Source organism: Hypanus sabinus, chromosome 6 (genome assembly GCF_030144855.1).
Source record: "Hypanus sabinus isolate sHypSab1 chromosome 6, sHypSab1.hap1, whole genome shotgun sequence".
NCBI lineage: Eukaryota > Metazoa > Chordata > Chondrichthyes > Myliobatiformes > Dasyatidae > Hypanus > Hypanus sabinus.
In genome coordinates this window covers 18,297,552-18,313,847 of record NC_082711.1, presented here as the reverse complement: position 1 = coordinate 18,313,847, position 16,296 = coordinate 18,297,552, and positions in this window count along the sequence as shown.

Below are 16,296 nucleotides of genomic sequence, written 5' to 3'. Positions count from 1 at the left end.
GGGGAACCCACTGCGTGGGCAACAGCCGGTTCTACAAATCTTCCCAGCCAGGCTTGCACCCTGGAGAAGACACAGTCCAGCAGAGATGCAAATCCATGATCCCCTGGGATTGACGGCTGCCTACTACTAATGTGCCTGCCTCAACCACTTCCTCTGGCAGCTCATTCCAAATACTGACCACCCTTTGGGTGAAAAAATTGCCCTTCCAATCCCTGTTTAGTCTCTCCCCTCACACCTTAAATCTATGGCCATTTGTACTTGCTTCTCCATCCTTGGCAAGAAGACTATATTTTCACCCAGTCTATAACTCCTCATGACTTACTCACACACTATTAAATCACTGAGAGGGGGTGGACGTCCTGCCCACTTAAGGAAGATGAAGTGTCTGTCATAGCCTCTCCTTTCCAGGTGTAGTGATCGCCACAGGACTACCATTCAGCTTGCCGTGCAGGGTCACTCGCACTCCTACACTACTGTGCCCGTGGCATCTGTTTACTTACTGAGTTTGCTTTGTCACGGTGCTGCCGAGTGTCCAGTGGTATAACTGGGTGGGCAGGTTGGGCTCCCCAGCCTTGTCTGGCAGCCAGCCTAGGAGAAGGACAACTCCGATTCCAAACCGGGATAGATGGGACTCACTGGCCTTGCCAGGTAGTCTGTCTAGGACGGGGGTCGGCAACCCGCGGCTCCGGAGCCGCATGTGGCTCTTTTACGTCTGTGCTGCGGCTCCCTGTTACTTTGGGAAATAATTGGTTGTGGCGACCCTTTTCCTGGCACATCCGAACCGACTCACAATTAGATAGCCTACGGGGGTTTGCGAGCACAGAGCTTTGGAGCCTCTGCGCCATGCGGGGCAGGTTGAGGGAGGCTTAAAAGTGAGGCTGAAGATTTCGAATAAGGTTTTTTCCTTCGACTGCAGTTACCGACTCCGTGTCGTAATTTTAGCGCTGCGTGTAGCACACCGCTACATGGTCAGTATTTAATTAAAATGTATTTTATGTTAGTTTGTTAGTTTTTGAAATGTAAATCTAAATTTGAAGATTATGGTGATCTTGTACAATCTAAATAAGATGTTGTGGCGACCCATTTCCTGACACATCCAAACCGGCTCACAATTAGCCAGTGTTCAGGCTAAGGGAGATAGCCTACGGGGGTTTGTGAGTACGTGTCTTTTGCAGCATCCGCGCCCATGGGGGGGCGGGTTGAGGGAGGCTTAAAAGCAAGGCTGTTTAGTTCGAATAAAGCTATCTTTGACTGCAGTTTACTGACTGCGTGTAGCAACCGCTACGTGTTTTTATCGCTGGCTGTCCAGAGGGGAGGTGCTGAAACGCTTTGTCGCATGTCTGGAAGAAGTGAAAACTTTCCTGGGCAGCAAAGGGCTCAACTTTCCTGAGCTGGAACAGCCAGAGTGGCTGGAAAAGCTACACATCATGGTAGACATGACAGCGCACCTGAACACTCTGAACACAGCTCTTCAACGGGGTAAGGACGTACAGCCCTGCACATGTTGGAGGATGTTTTGGCATTCGAGCGCAAGTTGACGTTGCTTGCCAGAGATTTACAGAAAGGCACATTGTCTCACTTGCCCAATTTGAGAGAGTTCAAACAATGTCACGACATGATAAATTCGGAGTATTTACATTCTGCAATCATCGCAATGCAAACATCGTTTGGGAAACGCTTCTGTGAGTTCAGAGAGGAAAAAAACACATTATCCTTCCCGGTCACTCCCCTAAGCATCGATCCATCCCTACTGAATACGACTGCATTGTCAGGTGTGAGTCAACCTGAACAAGTATGATAAATATTTTAATTGCCTATTATTTTACGTATATTCATATGTTTTCATTGTTCAGTGAAATAGTCCTTTTATTTTTCAGGCTGACAGCTGGCTGATGTTATTTTTGATTTGCTGCTGGCGGCAAATTTAAGTTTGGCGTTTTTCATAAATACAAGAAGGACTCAAATAGACGTTGAGTATTTTACTTAAAAGTAACCTTTAACCTAACGTCTTTTTTTCGGAGTTCAAAATGTTTCTGTTGCATGCAGAAATGTAATTTCGTTTTCTCTGCAGGAGTTCATCAATTTCATAAATGCAACACATTATAGTTTGTTTATACATAGCATAAAGGCAAAACAAAACGTTGTATGCAGTGTTATTTCATTTTAAATGTCAAACGGGTTTTGCGGCTCCCAGTGTTTTCTTTTCTGTGGGAAACGGGTCCAAGTGGCTCTTTCAGTGGTAAAGGTTGCTGACCCCTGGTCTAGGAGAAGGACAACACCAATACTCTACGCATAGGCTTGTGGTTGCAGCTCGCCGTGCCATTGTGGAACATCCCCCGGTCTAAAGAGTGGAGTCCGTCTGTGCGGACTGATCCTCACCAGAAACCTACGCAGCGCAGGCAGGAAGGAAAGTCCTACAGTGATGGTTATTTCTCTCCTGATCTTCACAGGTGAAGCACCAGCCATCATCATCATTAAATCACAGTGTGGTGGGGTGGAGATACGTCTCTACCAAAGGAAGTGTAAGGTGCTCCTTCCCTCCGCCAGTCTGCAGGTCACCCTTGTGTAGCACCTGCTTCGCCCCTCACCCTCGATCAGGGTCACGTGAAGCCTTGGGAGCAGGTGGTGGATGATAGTATGAGCAGCCGGTGCACATCACAAGTCCTGGTTATGCGACGACTGACGCCAGGCAGACAATCTGTGAAAAGTATCGATAATGGCTGGGGCCACCCGTCTTGTAAAGACACTGCCCAGAAGAAGGCAATGGCAAAACCACTTCTGTAGAAAAATTTGCCCAGAGCTATCATGATCACGGAAAGACCATGATCGCCCATATCATATGGCAGCCACACAATGGCGACCATCTCCTATGCTCCGATGGAAAATAATCCCATCCTGCTGAGCCTTTCTCCGTCTCCCGGTGCTGGTGTGGAGGCAGGAGTGAGATACACTGAGGACCAGAGGAAATGTGCTGCAGTATAATCTGTGTTGGAGTCCAATGGGGTGAGGGCATACCAGATGATATAGAATATTTTTATTTTACTTTGGAACTCCCTTTTACCAGGTGTGTCTGGAAATGCAGCTCATTAGCCCCTCGCAAACAGCCGTTGGACACCGCAGTGAGAAACACACATTTTCCCCGGGCTCCGTACATCTCGGGTGTGTATGACTTTGGTCCGGCCAAACCCGGGAGGCTGGCAGGTCTCGCTCACCCAAACCCCGGTTTGTGTGAATGCCGTGTGATTTACTGCCCCCTCCCCCGTCAGCAAGAAATAGCATCATACACTGCATACAATTATTAAAAAAAGTATATTTATGAATGATAACTTCACTAAAGAGTTATTAAAGAAAAGCAAGATAAAAACAAAAAAGGCCCATTATAACTAAATGGTCAGGTGTACACGTAAGTTGTAACTCATGTGCTGGACACTCAGTCTGCATGAAAGCTCACACTACCTTCTGGATGTCACTGGAAATCTATCTCAAACAAACGGGCTCTCCCATGGGAGTGTTGGTCCTACCTTCTTGAAGCCACTCATCTGCACAAAACACCTTGTGCAACAGGGATGGCATTCTCAGCCACCTTCCCTCCTGTCTCTTCCTGGTTCCTGCCGAAAGTCCTCAACCCACACCAGGGTCCCTTGCAAAACCCTGCTGCCCAGCATCCTCTAGAACCTTCTCCCAGTTCCACCATCCTGACTGGTTGACACCACATTCCTAAGTTGAACAGCAAAACCCCTTATCTCAGCTCTAACCCAAACAGGTGGAAATCAGAACAGACTTCTCTCACAGAAGTGCTAAAATGAAATACCTTCAGCATGGCAGTAAAAATCTTAACCATTGAGTTACAATTTTATTTAGAAATACAGCACAGAACAGGTCCTTCTGGCCCAATGAGCCTCACTGTCCAGCAACCCACCTACTTAACTCCAGCCTAATCAAAGGACAATTTACAAGGATCAATTAACTAACTAACCGGACAACTTTGGACTGTGGAAGGAAACTAAAGCACCTGGAGGAAACCTCGTGGCCACTTCTGGTTTCAGGTGAAGCTCAGTGACTGTCGGTTGCAAACAAAGCAAAGGAAACAACGAAGTACTTCCTTAGTCACGTCTATTCTGGTTACCAACACCACAAATGATAGCCTGCAACTTCCCTTTGGACTTGGCATTTCGATGCGGCAGGACTGAGGTGAGGCAGAGTTGAGGTGAGCAGGGGTGAGGCAGAGTTGAGGTGAGCAGGGGTGAGGTAGAGTTGAGATGAGCAGGGGTGAGGTATTGAGGTGAGCAGGGGTGAGGTAGAGTTGAGGTGAGCAGGGGTGAGGTAGAGTTGAGGTGAGCAGGGGTGAGGTAGAGTTGAGGTGAGCAGGGGTGAGGTAGAGTTGAGGTGAGCAGGGGTGAGGTAGAGTTGAGATGAGCAGGGGTGAGGTAGAGTTGAGGTGAGCAGGGGTGAGGTAGAGTTGAGGTGAGCAGGGGTGAGGTAGAGTTGAGGTGAGCAGGGGTGAGGTAGAGTTGAGATGAGCAGGGGTGAGGTAGAGTTGAGGTGAGCAGGGGTGAGGTAGAGTTGAGGTGAGCAGGGGTGAGGTAGAGTTGAGATGAGCAGGGGTGAGGTAGAGTTGAGGTGAGCAGGGGTGAGGTAGAGTTGAGGTGAGCAGGGGTGAGGTAGAGTTGAGGTGAGCAGGGGTGAGGTAGAGTTGAGGTGAGCAGGGGTGAGGTAGAGTTGAGGTGAGCAGGGGTGAGGTAGAGTTGAGATGAGCAGGGGTGAGGTAGAGTTGAGATGAGCAGGGGTGAGGTAGAGTTGAGGTGAGCAGGGGTGAGGTAGAGTTGAGGTGAGCAGGGGTGAGGTAGAGTTGAGGTGAGCAGGGGTGAGGTAGAGTTGGGGTGAGCAGGGGTGAGGTAGAGTTGAGGTGAGCAGGGGTGAGGCAGAGTTGAGGTGAGCAGGGGTGAGGTAGAGTTGAGGTGAGCAGGGGTGAGGTAGAGTTGAGGTGAGCAGGGGTGAGGTGGAGTTGAGGTGAGCAGGGGTGAGGTAGAGTTGAGATGAGCAGGGGTGAGGTAGAGTTGGGGTGAGCAGGGGTGAGGTAGAGTTGAGGTGAGCAGGGGTGAGGTAGAGTTGAGGTGAGCAGGGGTGAGGTAGAGTTGAGGTGAGCAGGGGTGAGGTAGAGTTGAGGTGAGCAGGGGTGAGGTCGAGTTGAGGTGAGCAGGGGTGAGGTAGAGTTGAGGTGAGCAGGGGTGAGGTATTGAGGTGAGCAGGGGTGAGGTAGAGTTGAGGTGAGCAGGGGTGAGGTAGAGTTGAGGTGAGCAGGGGTGAGGTCGAGTTGAGGTGAGCAGGGGTGAGGTAGAGTTGAGGTGAGCAGGGGTGAGGTAGAGTTGGGGTGAGCAGGGGTGAGGTAGAGTTGAGGTGAGCAGGGGTGAGGTAGAGTTGAGGCAGTGGGCCTGTCACCGAGAGCGAGGCAAGACCAATGTTCGATGGATTTAAGCACCGGGCTGAATTGGAAAGGTTGGATACAGATTGAATCGAGGCAGTGGGGTCCAGGCGTGTTGAAGCGACAGAACCCAATGTCTGGACAACGATTTAAGTGCTGGGCGAGATTGAAAAGGTCAGGGTGTTGGGACTGGAGGTGAGGGACAGACCAGTTCGGCTCACTGTTGTGCTGTACCGAGGTTAGGGCCTCGTGACTCTGGACGGGCTCTCTTTCGTGGTTTCCGTTCAGAATACTACTTGCTTGCTTTTACTGCTTGTGTGATTTCTCACTGTGCAATTGATTTTTGACAGTCTTTTAAATGGGTTCTTTTGGGTCTTTTTGCTTTGTGGCTGGCTGTAAGGAGATGAATCTCAAGGTGGTATACATACTTCGATAAATAATGTACTTTGAACTTTAAACTTTCTTTACAGACAGCGCTGTAATTGAACTCCGAACTGCAAGCAGAGATAAGGTTGCACAAAGTGCTACACTATCATGGCACCTGACCGCATGTGGTACCTTTAAAATGATCCAGCTTCACGTTCAGTGATCCTGATCCAAATGTGCATGTACCTGCCCCAGATGTTCAGTGTTTCTTATCCAAATGTTCATGGACCTGCCCCAGATGTTCAATAATCCTTATCCAAATGTTCATGGACTTGCCCCAGATGTTCAATAATGCTTATCCAAATGTTCATGGACCTGCCCCAGATGTTCAGCAATCCTTATCCAAATGTTCATGGACCTGCCCCAGATGTTCAGTAATCCTTATCCAATTGTTCATGGACCTGCTACAGATGTTCAGCAATCCTTATCCAAATGTTCATGGACCTGCCACAGATGTTCAGTGTTCCTGATCCAAATGTTCATGGACATGCCCCAGATGTTCAATAATCCTTACCCAAATGTTCATGGACCTGCTACAGATGTTCAATAATCCTTATCCAAATGTTCATGGACCTGCCACAGATGTTCAATAATCCTTATCCAAATGTTCATGGACCTGCTACAGATGTTCAGTGTTTCTTATCCAAATATTCATGGACCTGTCCCAGATGTTCAATAATGCTTATCCAAATATTCATGGACCTGTCCCAGATGTTCAATAATGCTTATCCAAATGTTCATGAACCTACCCCAGATGTTCAGTAATCCTTATCCAAATGTTCATGGACCTGCCCCAGATGTTCAATAATGCTTATCCAAATGTTCATGGACCTGCCCCAGATGTTCAGTAATCCTTATCCAAATGTTCATGGACCTGCCCCAGATGTTCAGTAATCCTTATCCAAATGTTCATGGACCTGCTACAGATGTTCAATAACCCTTATCCAAATGTTCATGAACCTGCCCCAGATGTTCAGTAATCCCCTTCTGATGTTGCTCGATCTGTTCCAAATGTTCAGTGATTCTGCGTCTGAAGCTCGTTTTTCTAATTATTGCAATATTGGAAATGTGACAGTCAAACAATCAGCAAGGAAATAATAACCAGGTAATCGATGTTTTAAGTGGTTTGTTGAATTACGGACTGTCTGAAAAGCGACTATAATCCTCAAAGCAGTTTTAAGTGTTTACTCAAATCCAGGGAGCATGAGATTGAAAATGGTACCTGAAAATCAATGTTTCCACCAGTCATGCACCTACACACAGACACACACACACACACACACACACACACACACACACGCACACACACACACACACACACACACACACACACACACGCACACACACTCTCTCTCACTCACACAGACACAGACACACACACACACTCACTCACACAGACACACACACACTCACACACACACACACACACACTCTCACTCACACAGACACTCACACACACACAGACACACACACACACTCTCACTCACATAGACACAGACACACACACACACACTCTCTCTCACTCACACAGACACAGACACACACACACACTCACTCACACAGACACACACACACTCACACACACACACACACACACTCTCACTCACACAGACACTCACACACACACAGACACACACACACACTCTCACTCACATAGACACAGACACACACACACACACACTCACACAGACACACACACACTCACACTCACACACACTTACACACACACACTCACACAGACACACACACTCACTCACACACACACACACACACACAAACACAGACACACACACACACACTCTCACTCACACAGACACACACTCTCACTCACACAGACACTCACACACACACACACACACTCTCATTCACACACAAACACACGCACACTCACACAGACACACAGACACACACACACACTCTCACTCACACAGACACAGACACACACACACACACACTCACACAGACACACACACACTCACACTCACACACACTTACACACACACTCACACAGACACACACACTCACACTCACACACACACACTCTCTCACTCACACAGACACACACACACACACACACTCACACAGACACACACACACTCACACACACTTACACACACACTCACACAGACACACACACTCACACTCACACACACACTCTCTCACTCACACAGACACACACACACACACACTCACACAGACACACAGACACACACACACACACTCTCACTCACACAGACACAGACACACACACACACACTCACACAGACACACACACACTCACACTCACACACACTTACACACACACTCACACAGACACACACACTCACACTCACACACACACACTCTCTCACTCACACAGACACACACACACACACACACACTCACACAGACACACACACACTCACACACACTTACACACACACTCACACAGACACACACACTCACTCACACTCACACTCTCACTCACACTCACACTCTCACTCACACACACACACACTCTCACTCACACACAAATTCACACACACTCACACACACACACTCTCACTCACACATAAATTCACACACACACACACACACACACACACACACACACAATCATTCGGTCAATCAACACAAGCACACAATTTTGCACACATACATTTACTCAGTCCTCCTTCCTCACCTTCCTTTAATTTAAAAATCATCAGGATACTGTGAAGTTAGTAAACGCACAACATATTAGCAACTATACCAGCAATTTACCAAATGGCCAGAATTTTGCTCAAAGATATCGTTTGCTAGGAAGCCAGCGGAGAGATGGTAATAATCTTTCTCTTTATTTTATGCCATAAAATAAATTAACAATTTATTGCAGCCACCGGCAATGCCATGAAATCAAACTGCCATTCTGCTTCATTTTCAGTGGATTTAGTGTCTCATTTTTTGCAGGTATATGTTTCCTACTCCTCCTCCAGCTAATCACTTCCCACACGTACAGTGAAACATACAGGGAACTGTGACATTTGCGTTGACGACCAGCACAACCTAAGGGTGTGTTGGGGACAGCCCGCAAGTGCCACTACACATTCCGACGCTGGCATAGCATTCCCACGGTGCCCAGAAGAACAACACAGAACACAACAAGCAACAAAACAAGTCTCATTCCTCTCTGCACAGACCCCAGGCCAGGTCCTTTTCACCTGCATCGCATTCATAGATTCACAGACATTGGGCCTTTGATTTCCCCTTTGGGCTCGCGGAATCTCACAGACATCGGGCCTTTGATTTCCCCTTTGGGCTCGCAGAATCTCACAGACATCGGGCCTTTGATTTCCCCTTTGGGCTCGCGGAATCTCACAGACATCGGGCCTTTGATTTCCCCTTTGGGCTCGCGGAATCTCACAGACATCGGGCCTTTGATTTCCCCTTTGGGCTCGCGGAATCTCACAGACATCGGGCCTTTGATTTCCCCTTTGGGCTCGCGGAATCTCACAGACATCGGGCCTTTGATTTCCCCTTTGGGCTCGCGGAATCTCACAGACATCGGGCCTTTGATTTCCCCTTTGGGCTCGCGGAATCTCACAGACATCAGGCCTTTGATTTCCCCTTTGGGCCTTACGCCTCAGAGTGAGTTATTGATGGTGCATCAATTTTATTGACTGAAAGTTTTAAAACATGGAAACTGTTTTGCGTCCGGAAAGGTTGGATTTGGACCCTCAAGACCCTGAAGCAGCTCTTGCCTTTGAACACTGGCTTGCATGCTTCCAATCATACTTGGCGGAGCTTCGTGCGACTGACCCTGACGTTATGTTCAGAATTCTCCTCTCGAGGGTCACCCCAAAAGTTTATTCCATTATCCAGGACCAGCCGACCTACGAAGGGGCACTGGACGCCCTCAAAAGACAGTACCTGCGGCCGGTGAACACCGTCTACGCAAGACATCGTTTAGCTACCCGGCGACAGCGGCCTGGCGAATCGAGCACCGAGTTTCTCCGAGCACTACAGACACTCGTCCGAGCTTGTGACTGCAAGACGCTCACGGCAGAACAACATGCGGAGCTTCTAGTACGAGACGCCTTTGTGACAGGACTGAGGTCAGTGTACGTGCGCCAGCGACTGCTGGAAAACTCCGATCTTACCTTACGCTTGGCGATTGAGACGGCCAACGCTCTGGAAGCTGCACTGCACTACGCCGATGCTGTCCAGCCGCGCGATTCCCCGCCAATTCCGTGGACGCCTCAGACCCCACCACCGGCGGCTCCCGGGAGCGAATTCGCCGCTGCCAGTCGCGATTCCACAAGCTCCCCGAACCCGACCACAGCTGCGGCCCGTCAGAAGCCCGTGCTTTGTTATTTCTGTGGCCTCAAAAAGCACCCCCGAAAACGCTGTCCAGCGCGAGAAGTGACCTGCTCCAGCTGCGGAAAGCGGGGCCATTTCGCCAAGGTCTGTAAGTCCAAACTACGAGCGGAGTGCAGCGCTGTGGGTGAGACATGGGGGCCGCCATCTTGCATGCCCGGATGTGGGCGGCCATCTTTGTCGACGTCAGCACGCCCCGCCCCCGACCCTCCGATGCTTACCGGGTACCCCGGATGTGAGCGGCCATCTTTGTCGGTGTCAGCACGCCCCACCCCTGACCCTCTGATGCTTACCGGGTACCCCGACGGCGATTCAACTCTGGCCACTGTAACTCTCGACCAAAGCGCCCCACACCAGCTTGCAAGGTCCATGATGGACATCCTGGTGGAGGGGCACAGGACTAGATGCCTGTTTGACATGGGCAGCACTAAGAGTTTCATTCACCCGGACACAGTGCAACGCTGCGGACTCGCAACACGGCCAGTAAGTCAGAAGATCCATTTGGTTTCTGGGTCGCATTCCACAGACATCCGGGCGGGTTGTGTAGCGACATTGGTGGTGCAGGGCACAGAATATCGGAACTTTGCGCTACTGGTCATGCCTAATCTGTGCGCACCTGTGCTATTGAGGCTGGACTTCCAGAGCCATCTCGAAAGTGTGACTATGGTATATGACGGGCCCCTCCCACCACTCACTGTCCGGAATCCTCAGTTCTGTGGGACTTCATCACTACTGACCACACACACACAGCGACACACACATCCCATCCAACACGACAGCTGCGCTACTGACACCACTTGCAGTCTCTCCACTCTCTAGGTCCCTCCCCCGCCGCTGTTCACCAACCTGACCCCGACTGTAAACCGGTGGCGACTAAAAGCAGGAGGTACAGTGCGGGGGACAGGGCCTTCATTCAGTCAGAGGTGCAGTGGCTGCTCAGGGAGGGGATCATTGAGCCAAGCACAAGCCCTTGGAGGGCCCAGGTGGTCGGATGGTGGCCCCACCCCCCCCCCCACGAACTCCTATTCTCTTTTCCCAGGAAGTCTGTCACTCTACCAGTTTGGCTGATGTCCCCGGGGCCAGTGCTGCTCCAGAAACATGTGAGGAGCAATAAATACTCCCCGCTGGTCGAGAGGGTTCACCTACTTCATGCGAACCCCCAGTATGCTTACGTGGTCTTACCTGATGGGTGGGAGGACACGGTCTCCATCCGCGACCTGGCGCCCACAGGTGCAGCAGACCACTACCCTGAACACTCTGCGGTAACTATGAACCCTGTACCCGAGGTGACACCGCGCTCACCAGGCCCTACATGGACTCCTCATGGCACTAATATACCAGGTGCCTCGCACATGCATGAGCTGGAACCAGCACAACCTCCGTCTCCTGTGCAATCACCAATGTCGCCGGCGTCTGTGCAATCACAGCCGGTGCTACGTAGATTGCAGCGACAGATTCCACCACCTGATAGACTTGACCTGTAAGAAACTTCGCCACATGGGGACTCTTTTAAACAAAGGGGGGGTGAATGTGGTGAACTATGTGCCTGTCTGGACACGCCCCCTTCTGACTGCTCCTGTGGCTCCTCCCACAGGCCCCTGTATAAAGACGATCGAGGTCTGATCCTCTGCCTCATTCTCCAGGATGTAGTATGATGGTCACTCACTGCTGGTTCCTTCTTCAGTCAATAAAAGCCGATATCTCGCCTTACGTCTCAGAGTGAGTTATTGATGGTGCATCAATAGCACACCCACACATCTTGGTAACCACTGGATATACACTATAGGCGGAACACAACAGGAAAAGCGGAAAAGTGGCCTTAAATGTTCCCTTGCATAAGCTGACGTGCTCTCTGCTTGGGGTGTCATGGTAGGGTACGGTTAGCATAATGCTATTACGGTGCTAGCAACCGGGGTTCAATTCCCACCACAGTCTGAAAGGAGTTTGTACATACTGAGCGACTTTCCTCCGGGTGCTCCAGTTTCCTCCCACAGTCCAAAGACGTGCAGGTTGGTAGTTTAAATGGTCACAGTGGTGTAATTGGGTGATGCAGGCTTGTTTGACCAGAGGGTCCTGTTACTGTGCTGTATCTCAGAACAAAGACTTTAAAAATTCCCGACATCGACAGGGCTTCTCCCTATAGATGCTGCCCGGCCTGCTGTGTTCCACCAGCATTTTGTGTGTGTTGCTTTAAAAATTCATGTTTCTGGAATGGGAAGAAGCCATGGAAGCAGGAGGTGAATGGTCGTACGAGCAGCCAGTGCAGATCACAAATCCTGGTTATGTGACCACTGACACCAGGCAGACAACCCCTGAAGAGAGTTGATAATGGCTGGGGTCACCCGTTTGTAAAGGCACTGCCCAGAAGAAGACAGTGGTAAACCACTTCAAATCATTCAGTGGGCAGCTGACGGTGGCTGGATTTAACCCCTTTCAAATCGTTGACTGTTTATTCCTCTCCCTTGATGCTGCCCGACCAGCTGAGAACCTCCAGCATTTTGCATGCATTTCTCTGGATTTCCAGCATCTCCTGTGTTTGTGATTTTCCCCTCCACGGGCTCCATCTACACTTCTCACTACAGTAAAGCAGCCAACATGATCAAAGAGCTCTCCCAAACCATATCGCGAAATAGCAGACAGTACACCGTATGCAATTAAACAATTTAGCTTTATAATTCTGAATTTGTACAGAGGGTTAGTAAAGAAAAACAAAAAGAAAACGGTCCTTTTTAAAGAACCAGCCTCATGTGCACATTGCAGCTCACTGTTTTCCTTCTGGTGGCCCTCCATCGACTCCCGACCCCACTCCAAGTCCACTCCTTTCAGGCATCTTCTCTCTGCATCTTCCGCCGAACAAAAAACCCCAGCTTCACTGACAAATAACCATCATACAGATAATCGCCGGCACTAAGACCCCAGATCACTAGCGCACTGAATAGCGTCAATGGTAAATGCGTCAAATACTGGTTGTAAAATGAACGGTACAGCAAAGTGACCTGCGACCCTGTGTCAGGTATGGCTGTAGTATAAATACCCTCTATCCATAGCGATACACTAGATCCAGGCCCCACCAAGCCTTCAGGAATATGGTTCTTTGCTTTAGGATGTTCCTTGATATATTGCTGGGAATGTGTCCTCCCCAAAACACCAGGCTGTCCCCTCACTGGGTCTCTAAGTTTTTCCCATGACTCTCTCTGTTTAGGTACCAGAGGGCTCGCTCACTGAGGGGGTTCCCATCATTCACACTCCCGCCTGAAGTGTCCCTCTTCACCACAGTTATAACAGACATTTTCGGCTGCTCCCCTTCTCGTGTGACCCCGGCTGCTAGCATAGTCGGTCCCCTTAGAGATCTGCCTCCCTATCAGCTCCATCATACGGGGAGGCGGGGGGGAGTCACACCCGCTGATAACAACTGGAACGTCTCAGTTTTCGACTCTGTCATAATCTCCTCTCCCAGTGCCAGGGGGATACCGGGACTTTACGGCTCTCACATCAGCAGCCCGCCCCCTCAAACCTTCAACTAATCGCTGTTGTTTTACATCACCAGAGCACTGCCACTCATCCAACAATTGAGAGGTCTGCTCTGCCCAGTCTCATACTCCTCTTCCCCCTCGGGGGTGGGCTTTCTTCCTGAGAATAGGCGGAACCTACGATGGCTGGGACTTCGGACCTGGGCATTTTTCCATTTAGTCGCCAGAGAGGTAAGGGTGCGTACTAACTCAGAACTCTCACTCTTTACTGGGGGGGGCGTGAACTAATTGGACATTCCAAACCATACCACTCCTTCCCCTCGTTAAGCAGAAACGAGAGAACCCTGTCTTTGAAGTCCCTGCACCCAGCTACAAGAGACTCAACTTGTGATTCAGCCCACTCCGCTACACTCTCCTCCTCCCGGAAAGCATGGACAGTCCACAGCCCTCCTTTCCCGGGGCCCCAATAGTACCAGGCAGTTCCACCGCCATTATGTCAGCGCTAGTCTGAACTAAAACAAAGACTGCCCACCATTTTATCAAATCTCTATCCCACAATTGTAACTTTGCTGACAGCTTTAAAAGTGCTTAAAAGTCAAATTAACAATTCGTCAGGAGTATGAATTTCTACCCCACTCAACACGCATGCATTTGTTACTGGTAACCCCGTGGATGCACACCAGGGCTCAACCCAGCAGCATCTGTACTAGCACAGACTTAAACACACAACCCATGGGTTCAATGCTCAGGGCAATCACACAGCATCCAACAAAATCAATCCCGGATGAGCCCCCACAATTGTAACCCTCAGGTTCGACCAGCAGCATTAGTCTGGGGAAGACAGTCTCTGGCCCCACCAAACGTGTGAAATCTGAGGTGCAAAACCTCTCATTTGTGTGGACGCTGTGAGATGTGTCCCCCTGTTACAAATCAGTACCACGAAATAACAGACAGTACACCATATGCAATTAAACAATTTAGCTTTATAATTCTTAATTTGAACAGAGGGTTAGTAAAGAAAAACAAAAAGAAAAGGGCCCATTTTAATGAAACAGTTGAAGCTCATGGTTTCCCTTCTGGTGGTCCTCCATCGATTTCCCCCGGGCTCCACCAACTCCCAGCCCCACTCCAAGTCCACTCCTTTCAGGCGTCTTCCCTCTTCATCTTCCGCTGAACAAAAGAACCAGATCACCTCGTTTTCAGGCACAACAAGAAAAAACACTCCCTTCATTGGACGGCGCTTATTCCAAAGTCGCTGTTATCTCTAGTTATAACCCAAACACTGCTGCTACAGAGAAACCATTACATTTGCAGTAAAACCTTTCGCAGGCCATTACACAGAGTGCTGGGTTAATTGATCACATGGGTGCAGTTGGACAGTGCTGGTAAAGCCCGTTGCTGTACTGTATCTCTCAATAAAGGAAGTTTTATAGTTATAGTTACAGAGTGAGTGCAATTCAGGCAAACAATGAGGTGAAAGGCCATTACAAAGTAGATTGTGAGGTCAAGAGTCATATCTTATCAGCACTATTGATCTGATCAAGAGAGTCTCACCTTCTAGCTTCTTGAAGTTAATGACCAGACTTTGACTTGCTGACAATGAGGGGAAAGTTAATGTTATGACACCACAATGTGGGGAAGTTTGATGTTATGACACCACATCACTTGGCTCTCCATCTCCTTCACGTACTACAACCCGTCATTATTTGAGACATGGCCCTTTACAGTGTTTTGAACCAGTGGACTTTCAACAAATTTCCAGGCAATGAAATTATGTATATTGTATTAATATCTTAAAAACACAGATGCGAAGACCTTCCTATAGTGCCCCTCCTCCTTCCCTTTCTCCCATGGTCCACTCTCCTCTCCTATCAGATTCCTTCTTCTTCAGCCCTTTACATTGTCCACCTATCACCTCCCTGCTTCTTACTTCATCACACCCTCCTCCACTCGCCTGATTTCACCTATCACCTTCTAGTCTGTACTCATTCCGCCCCTCCTCCCAGCTTCTTATTCTGGCTCCTTCCCCCTTCCATTCCAGTCCTGATGAAGGGTCTCAGCCTGAACATTGACTCTTCACTCCTCTCCATAGATGCTGCTTAGCCTGTTGAGTTCCTCCAGCATTTTGTGTCAGTCGCTCTAGATTTCCAGCATCTGCAGAATCTCTCGTGTTTATGTGTGTAGAACATAGAACATAAAACACTGACCAGTACAGCACGAATTGAAGTGGTTTCACAGTTGTTCATTTATCAAAAAGTTAATGTTTCAGATAAGCCCTGATGAAGGTTCTCTGCCCAAAATGACAACTGTTTATTCCTTTCCATCGATTCTGCCTGGCCTGCTGAGCTCTTCCAACATTTAGTGAGTGTTATGTTGGATTTCCAGCATCTGCAGAATATCTTTTGGTTAAGATGTGAAGGTGATTGTTATATTGACATGGTATCACATTTTAGCTGCTGCATTCTCCATAATGCAACAGCATGTTCTCCACAATATAACGCCATGATATTCATAATACAACAGCAGTCTATAATACTACAGTATGTTCTCTACAAAATAATAGTACGTTCTCCACAGTACAACACTGCATTCTCTAAATCCAACAGCATGTTCTCCACAATATAACAGCATGATATCCATAAC